General features: G+C 48.7%; 1 protein-coding gene across 2 annotated transcripts in view; it reads left to right on the top strand.

The window, feature by feature from the left end:
* The first annotated feature begins 4,348 nt into the window (after positions 1 to 4,348).
* Positions 4,349 to 8,791, top strand: part of RALBP1 (ralA binding protein 1) — a 34,793-nt gene continuing 30,350 nt past the window's right edge. Inside the window, exon 1 of one of the 2 annotated variants that reach the window (XM_035564188.2) lies at positions 4,349 to 4,542. The gene's annotated coding sequence lies outside the window, so the exon portion shown is untranslated. The remainder of the gene's footprint in view (positions 4,543 to 8,791) is intronic. The other variant, XM_035564187.2, reaches the window with a different exon arrangement.

Below are 8,791 nucleotides of genomic sequence, written 5' to 3'. Positions count from 1 at the left end.
CGTGTGTTTTCATTCTGATGATTTCGTCAAGGCAAATGTTACCAGGAATCATAGTAGAAAAGTTACTAATCTAAATGAATGGAATAACACAGAGAATTAACTCTGCAACCCTATTTTTCCAATACTAAATCTGTGGTTTCCTTTTAAGCTCGTTCTTCATACAAATCAATAAAGTAGAATTTTCTCAATAGTCAAAATGTGCCTTCTGACAAGCATCTAACTGTTTTGGAAGGTTGCGTATTTAAGTCCTAGTCCATTTTGCAAGGAAAATCTTGATTTATTTTGGAGGTTCTTATTTTCCATGGCTATAGATACAGGCAAACAATCACCTAATACGTCCTTTAGAATATTTCATAGAATCATTTAGGTTGGCAAAGACCTCTAAGATCACCAAGTCCAACCGCTAACCTAGCACTGCCAAGTCTACCACTAAACCATGTCCCTAAGCACCACCTCCATGCATCTTTTAAATACCTCCATGGATGGTAATACAGAACATGCCTAAATACTTTCCTGGGCTGGAACCTTCTCAGGGTAAAGCATCTGTCCTTAATAACCAAATTGAAAGGGGAGCAAAAAAGGGAATGCATGCAGTAAGAAATTATACAAATCCCTAGTTGGTTGGGGTTCTAAGAAGATGGCTGAAGGCCTTTTGTGATTCTTTCTCTAAATGTAGAGAAAGTTTTCTTCAGTTGGTTTGGGTTTTTCTGTTTTGTTTTCTTCACAGGTACCTGTTGCTCCTAAATTTCAGAACCATTGATGCTGTGCAGAGAGCAAGTGCAATGGTCATAATGTGCCATTGCCTTCCTGTCACTTCTTAGGGTTCCTGACATGCTTTTAGTTTAGTGGGTTGTACACCTAGTCCTTCAAAAATGAATATAAGCACCTGCTCGTGTCTAATGATGTCTTTGGTCTCTCCAGCATCCACACCAAAGTTGTTGCTGCTTCGATAGCTGCCTCCCAAGCCTTCCATCCTGTTTGCTGGCTGGTCTGGTTTGGTCCTGCACTGCCATACAAACCCACGCGACTCGCGCACGCTCAGGTCTCTCCAGCCACGGCCACCCAAGACACGCAGTGCCCCTGTGACCTGTGGTCCCTTCTCCAGGGGCTGGCACTTCCAGCTCCACACATGCAGCACAGAGCCCCCCTCATCCAGGAGAACGGTTCAATGACAAGATGGGACAGACTGAAGCGATGAGCTGCGGGGCATGGCCAGGAGAGTGCGCTGACTGGCACCCCGTTCACAGTTGACTGGCTGCTTTTATCTTATTATCCCTCTTTTGCCCCTTCTTAGTCGTTGTAGTTTAACCTGGCGGGGTTAACCTTGATCCCCCTCTTTCCCTGCCTTTGTCTTACTCCTACAACTCCCACAGTAAGTTGTCCATGATCTCAAAACACATTTCCCGTACATCCCATAAGGAGTCCCGTACCCCTGCAGGCAGCTGCTCCCCTGTAAGCTCTGGAGAACCTCTCCCATCGCTCGCGGTGATGGGACTCACACAGCCCATGGGCTGTGGTGGGACAGCCCTGGAGGGGTCACGTGTCCAGGTACCACACTGGGGTTCCCCCACCCAGGCGTTTGCCAGTCCTGGTGGCCGGACATGTTTGTGGCACGACGTTTCACCAAGTAGTACATCATTAAGAGTTGTGCTGCTCGCATAGCAAATTGCAAGGAACAAAGCAGATCCCTTTCACACAAATCCGAGAGGTATGGCTGCCAAGATGCAAGTTTTTTTATATCCTCATGCTTAAGTATTTTTATTTCTTATTGCAAAGACCTTAAAATAGTGTACCTCCATAACTCTCAAGGGAGTTGGACAGGCACCCTCTGAGGGTTTTGAGTGAGCATTTTTCATCACCCCCCTTCCCCACTGAAACCAAGTCGTGGTGCAGTCAGGACTGGGAGAAACGGAGGCCGTGGGGAGCATGGGCCCTTCTTTCAAGTTCTGCCAGTTTTTCTTCACCTTTGAAGGAACGGGTGTTCGTGACGACACCAAGTTCAGCTTTCATATTCAATTATGTGGTTAGTCAAGGAAGGAAGATTGATGGTTTCTGCACTAAAATGAGTGTGCTTGCTTTGGCCTTTGGTCATGAAATAGAATTGATTTCTGGAAGTTATCTGGTACTTTCCACTGTGTGCAAAGCTCTTTTAGTTGTGTAAGCAAAAAAGACTTCACAGCGCTTTATTTCCTGCGGAGTTCATCCGTGGTACCAGCAGATCCGACCACACAGACCAAGTGCCAGTGAACCACTGAACATGCTTTAACTATTAAGCTGATCGTATTTGGCAGGAGCCATCTTGTTCAAAGGAGCATTTTTTTTCTAACTAACTTTGGACAAACTTAGAACCTCAGATATTAAAATGGCTTCTGAGGGACTACTTCAGACTGACGATCAGAAGAAGTCATTATCTTTCACAAATAAACAGACAACCTCAACCACCGAGCTGGCTTTCTTGAAGAGGTATTGTGACTGAGAGAAAATGGCAGGGAATTACTTATCTACACAGCTGTGCTTTTTTTCCTCCCCTTTTTTTCTGACAAAAATTATTTCATTACACGTAAGAGGCTCAGGTACAGCAGCAAGACAAATGTCAAAGCAGAGAGCTTGCCATCTTTGCTTGACTTTGTCCTTAAAACAGTACGAGTTTAGGAGGAGTAAATGCAGGGTGTGTAGGGTAAGAACGTGCCTCCGTCTGTGTAAGCCTGTGTAAGCAGGCTTCAGACCACAATGAGTTTTGTAAAGTCAGAAGTCGGCCAAATGTATTTCGCATGGCAGGAAATTGGTATTCTAAGCTCTGCTCACAATCTCTTGTTTGTCTTCATCAAAAAATGGGAGAGGATTCATTCCGTGTTCATTAGCTGATGGGCCCATTGTGTGTGAACTTGTGTTGGCAACAGCCGCTGATAATGCTTATTCTTCAGAGCTGAGAGCCTCTGGCGACCGTCACTCCAAGTGGAGAGCCTCACAGGCAATCATCTCAAATGACTTCGGATGTTACCGAAGTAACCTCCCTCTCCCTTCTGCTGCCAGAAGTAATACAGCCTTGGCCCGGCAGAAATCCCCCAAAACGTTAGCTGCGATGTTAAGTTAAATAAACCAGAAAGTACTTGCTGTTAAACTGCTTCTTCGGGAAGGGAGGAGGTAAATTGGAAGTTGCACGGTTATGTAATATGTTGTGGAGACAATATCTCTGTGCTCCAACACTAATCGGAGTGTTTACAACCCTCCCCTTTGTATTTCCTACTGAATAGCACAAATTCCTGTGGGGGACCTTTTACATTACCGCAGACGGTTGCACAAAGAGCCCATTTGACAGGGACTAAGAAGCATTGAATCTCAAGTGAATAAATGAAGCAGGTGGCACGCTGCCACTGTATTAATGTGTCCAATAGCCCGGGGATTACGGCCGAGGCTGTGGGAATGAACCGGACGGCTTCTTACTGAGACAAATTCCCTTGTTGGTTAGGAATCCTGAAAAGGATTCAAGATCCGCAGGTGCTTAACATAACAGAAACTCCTATTAGGAGACAAAGAGTATAAAATTCCTTTGAGCATCTCTGCAAACAGGATGCGCGTTGAGCTGGAGATGGTTCTTGGCACTGATCGCCTCAAGCTCCACGGAGAGCGCCTCTCCGTTTTCTCGTGTCCTGCCGAATGGCAAAGACAGGCTGGTAACGGCTCAAGTTACTGTATTATGAACTGTATTGTACGAGATGAAGCCCAAGTAGGCGGCTCCTCCCCTCCGAGCTGTGGCTGCGGCGCTGCCACCCAGGAGGAGGACAGGGTGGGAGCACCCCCGGCGCTGCGTCGGGTGTGCTCCGTGTGGTTGGTGCTTGTGCCGTTACAGACGTTAAGGGCTTTAAATCACACAGGGCTCGGTCGCGTGCTGCTGTAACCGTTACCAACGGACACATTTATTTGTAAAACTGCTCCAAAGAGCCGTGGGGCGGCCGCCGTTGCCAGCGCTTTAGAGCAAACCCTACGAGCCCACCCAGCTCCCCCCCCCTCAGCACCGCCGCGCCTCTCACGCCCAGCACCCCCAGCCAGGCGCCTCCCGCCCGGCGCGGCGGTTACGGGGCGTTGGGCATGAGGGGACCACGAAGCCATCTGGGAGTTGTAGTCCGGCAGCGGTAAGCCGCTCCACCAGCCCTTCCGGCATGCCTCCAGATAGAACTACAACACCCACCATGCATCGCGCGCGGGACCCACCACCCCTCATCCCCCTATCCGGCGCGTGCGCGACTCGCTCCCTCCCCCCCTCCCTTCTCCCCTCCCCGCACCCCCCTCCCGGAGGGGGGGGGCTCCCCGCGCATGCGCGCGGCGGCGGGAGCCGCTGCCCCGAGCGGCGGCGGCGGCGCGAGGGCGGCGGCGCGTGCGCGGTTGACGAGCTCGCGCCGCTCCTCAGCCGTCCTTGCGGGCCGGGGCCGGGGCCGGGGCCGGGGCAGGGCCAGGCCGGGATGGGCGCCGCGGGCGGAGCCGCTGCGCCGGCGAGCGGGACCCCGACGGTCAGTGCCCGCGGGGGGAGCCCCGCTAACGCCGGTAACCCCGCCGAGGAAGCCGCTTCCGGGGCTGTGGGGGGGGGGGGAACGGGCGGCGCGAGCCCCCCCCGGCCGTTAACGGCTGCTGGTGGGGGGGGGGGGGGCAGCGCCACCACACACACACACACACACACACACACACACACACACACACACACACACAGACACCTCATGAGGGGTCCACGGGAAGGGGGGAGTCGGCCTCGGGCCCCGGGGGGCTGTGGGAGCTGCTGGCTGCTCGGCTGCCTTCACATGGGGTCGGGCGTGCGGGGAGGGGTGCCCGCGGTGCTGCTCTGTGCCCGGGTGGGGTGAGGGTGCCCTGGGGGGGGTCGTGGGAGCCTGACAGGGCAGCTCCCGAAGCGCTTGTGTGTGGTGAAACCAGCCTGGCCACGCTGGGTATTTGTAGGGTTTCTATCCGTGAAAACGTTGTGTGTCCCCCCCCTTGTTGTCCTTGGGTTGGTGGTCGTCTTAATGAGGAGTAATAATAAGCCAAGGCCTGTCTGGAAGTCGCATAAAAGAGGTGGATTTGTGTAAATCTTTTCGTTCCAGCACAGCAAGCCAGCCGTAATGGCATCCTTATACCTGTTTCTCACCTGGAAAGTGAGGTTGGACCAGCTGGTCGTTAAGCGCCCTTCCAACCCAAGCCTTTCTGTGACCAGCTCACCGTGACTCTCCGCCTGTCATGCACCCTTCTAAGGGTGATAGTAAGGCCCTGGGGGATATGATCCAGGATTGTAGTGATTCACGTTCATGAGGGAGCTTAAAAAAATTGGGGAGAGGTTCCCTTTGAATAAATTTTGTATGTTGTTACACACAGTTGCTGATGAAACATGGCGTACACTTCCTTCAGATCATTTTAGCATAGTCTTGTACAGTCAGTGCAACACGTGCTCTTGAGGGGCTCTCTTCTACAGAGAAGTGAAATGGGAAAAAAAAGCTTGCAAACTGTCATGGGGTTTGAGTGTTTACTACTTTGAGGTGATTGAAATTTAGCAAAAAGCCCTGCTGCAGTGTTCAGGTAGCTAGGTTGGGAAGAGGCTATGTATTAAGGAGAAGCAGGGAGCTTGGAGTTGTCTGTGCTAGGGAAAATCAGCTGTGTTCTTTAATCTTGTCGTATATGAAATAGAAGGTAGGAATGGCTGCCTTGAAGTTCTAATACAATATCATTCTGGCATTATTCCACCGTGAATGAAGGTGCTTTGGGGGGATAGAGGAGATGCTATTTTTCTCGAAGAATAAGAATCGCACTGTAGAAGCCCTTGTGTGATTCTGGCTGTACAGGGGAAAGGTTTCTTCTACAGGGTGCCTTGTTTCCATTTCTATTTGTGAGTGCCCATGCTGGAATGCGTTGTCCTGGCGTTGCAGTGACTGCCTGCTCGCTTCAGAGCTGCATGGCTTAGCTGCGTAGGGGTAGGTGAAGCTAGACTGGTGCACGTATGCACCTAGCACTTTGGGGTTCTGATCTCCCGTTTAGGCACTTCCCTAAAGTGTTTTGGCTGTGTTTTCTTACAGCAAGGCTTTGAATGTTTTTTTCAGCACACGCTGCTATTTCTGACAAGCTATTTCAGAGAAAAAAGGGAAGATGCTGTTGTTTAGCAATAACTACCAACAAATGCAAATTTAGGTTCTTTCTGTAAAGCTTGGTGTCGTGTAGCTGGCCTCAAAATGTCAAAATAAAGTATAGTATGACATTTATCTCCATTTAATTGTATGTTTGGTATAATCTGCTAAGCTTTTCTCTGAACTAGCGCATCTGATTATTTTGAATCAGTGAATGACTCACAACCCTTAAAAATAGTCATGGTTTGCCATATGTCAGCTTCAGATTTTCACCTAAAGAATTCGTCAGCTTTCTTCAACTCACCAGTGTCTTGCGGACCATAATTTGCAAATTGTTGCTTCAAAAAACCAAACCAACAACAACAAAATCAACCGAGCGTGCCGTTGGGCTGGGAGTAGCCTGCAGGAGCTTAGGCTGGATCGCCAGGCCTGTGGTGGCGAGAGGTGAGCAGTGCTCAGGTAGCAATTGTCCCCTGCCTGCCGTGGTAGAAGCCAGCAGGGTGAGGATGCAGGTGGACTTGTAGCAGAAGGAAGGGGGTTTTCCTGCCCATCCCTGGCTCGTCCCTCACTTTTTGCTCTCAACCTCAGTAAATACAAATGGGTGAAGCCGTGTGGTATGGCGCAGTGACGGAGACATTGGTGGTGGTGGTGGTGGGAGGAAACGAGTCGCCTCTGAGGCTGAGTGACAGCAGGGATCCCGTGCAAATTCCTCCAGGTTTCTCTTCAGGCTGCGGAATAAAAGGGGGGGCTGCTTTCCTGGGGCAGTGCTCCGGGGAGGGATGTACAACTGCCTCGGGACGGGTGGGGAGCCAGTGCAGAGCGCTCAGCTGGGACGGATCCAGGAGAAATGAGAGATTGCTCGCTTTTGTTGCCGCGGAGATAGCCTACCAGGAAGCATCCTTGGTTTAGGTTTTACAAATAAAGTATCGTGACAGTTTTGAACTAGCGTGGAAGAATTTGTGAAAGAGATGAAGAAAAAGTAGAGTGGCTTCAGAGGGCAGTGTAATTTATTAGGGAGATAAAAACCACAGTTAACAGCTAAACAAAACGTGGCTTACAAAAAGCTTTTGGGAGATGTAATAGGAGTTCTAGGTGTCGTTTATTATTCCTTGTGAATTGAAAAAGCAGCAGCTTTGTTTTTTCTTATCTTATCTATGAATTCCAAGTATGTGTGCGAGACTGAGATCTACCAATTCAAAGACACGAGATCGCAATGTTCAGGAGCGATCAGCTCACAGCCAGTAGTGTTTCCTTTGGTACGTAAGATGTATTTAAATAGAGAACGTGGTTGTTTTTTTTTTCTTGCATAGCTTCTGTAATACCAAGCAAAGAAAAATGCAAATAATAAACAGTTATGTTCTTGAGCAAGTCCCAGTTTCTTCCAGAAGCAGCTTGACGTAAGATCCTGAATAAAAAATGGCAACTAATTGCTTAATGGGTACAGAATTTTAAAATAACAAAGAAATAAATAATGAATAAACAAACTGGTTCTCACCAGTTGTTCAAACAATAATAATATCAGCCTGAATAATTAGAATAGTTCAGATGATTGTGGTACGTAACGTAGTTAGCATTAGCGTTGGTAGAGAAAATGTTTAGTTTTAAATAATCAAGCGGTGTAGTCTTCTATGTACAGACTTAATCGTGTCATTGCTGTGTTGTTATTTTAATAATTGAAGGAAGTGATTGAAGTCACTTCATCCTCGTTGGTGCACCCTTAGTAGTTTGTCATCTGTCCGCTTCCTTCAAGTGCTAGGAAAATATGTAGACCTTAAGCGATCGATTCAGCTCTGGAACTTCTTAAAAAGAAGGATTATAGTTCTTGGTATGACCTCGTGGGCAGTCCCTAGCTCGCTTCCATCCAGACTGCTGGCTTTCCTGGAGGAAATGAGGAATGGCTGACTGATTTCTGCCAGCTATATACCAGCACCAAGAACAAAGCTGGGGAAGCCCTTGCCTCAGTGTGTAGAGACGCACAGTTTTAGCTTCTGGGGGAAAGGTGTCCTTGTACAACTGTCTGCTGCCCTCTACTTCAGTGCAACGGAAGGGGCAGCTTTGGAAGTAGTAGCGGCAGCTTTCTCATTTCCACACTGCCTTTATTCACCTTGCTCACAAGGAGCTGAGCTTTTTCAGACTGGCTGGTTTGGTCTCTGGAGGCGTACAGGGGAAGAAAGGGACTGAGCGCTGGCTGCTTGCCTGAGGAGGGACGGGGCCAGGGGGCTGCTGCAGAGGAAGAGTGCAGAGTGGGTGCAACTTTGGACCGAAATGAAAATGATTTTAAGCCAAGTAAATCTGGTCTCACGTTGCTGTTTTGTACGTTTGATAGTAGTTAGTAAAACACTACTCGCTTAATTCATGTAGCTGTGAAACAAAAATGCATTTTATCTGTATATTTTTGTCCTCCATAGTCTGAAAAATTTCACTGTTTCTGTGTATATGATCTAGATTAAGTCAGTAACAAAATTCAGTTCCTGTTTTACAGCTTTGGTGGCATCCCAGGGCTTTTATATTAAGAATAACTGAGCTTCATGCTGGGAAAAAGACATCTGGCAGGAAGGAGCTCTTGGGACTGAACATCGAGCTGTGGTGCAACCATAGCTTGAGCTGGAAAAAGGGTTTTTAAAACCACCGTATATGATAGCGGTACTGTTAACCTGACACCTCTGGAAAAAGAGCTATCACACTGACAG

This window comes from Cygnus atratus, chromosome 2, assembly GCF_013377495.2.
Source record: "Cygnus atratus isolate AKBS03 ecotype Queensland, Australia chromosome 2, CAtr_DNAZoo_HiC_assembly, whole genome shotgun sequence".
Lineage (NCBI taxonomy): Eukaryota > Metazoa > Chordata > Aves > Anseriformes > Anatidae > Cygnus > Cygnus atratus.
The sequence above is the reverse complement of the archived record's forward strand: the minus strand, read 5'-3'. Positions and strand labels throughout refer to the sequence as shown.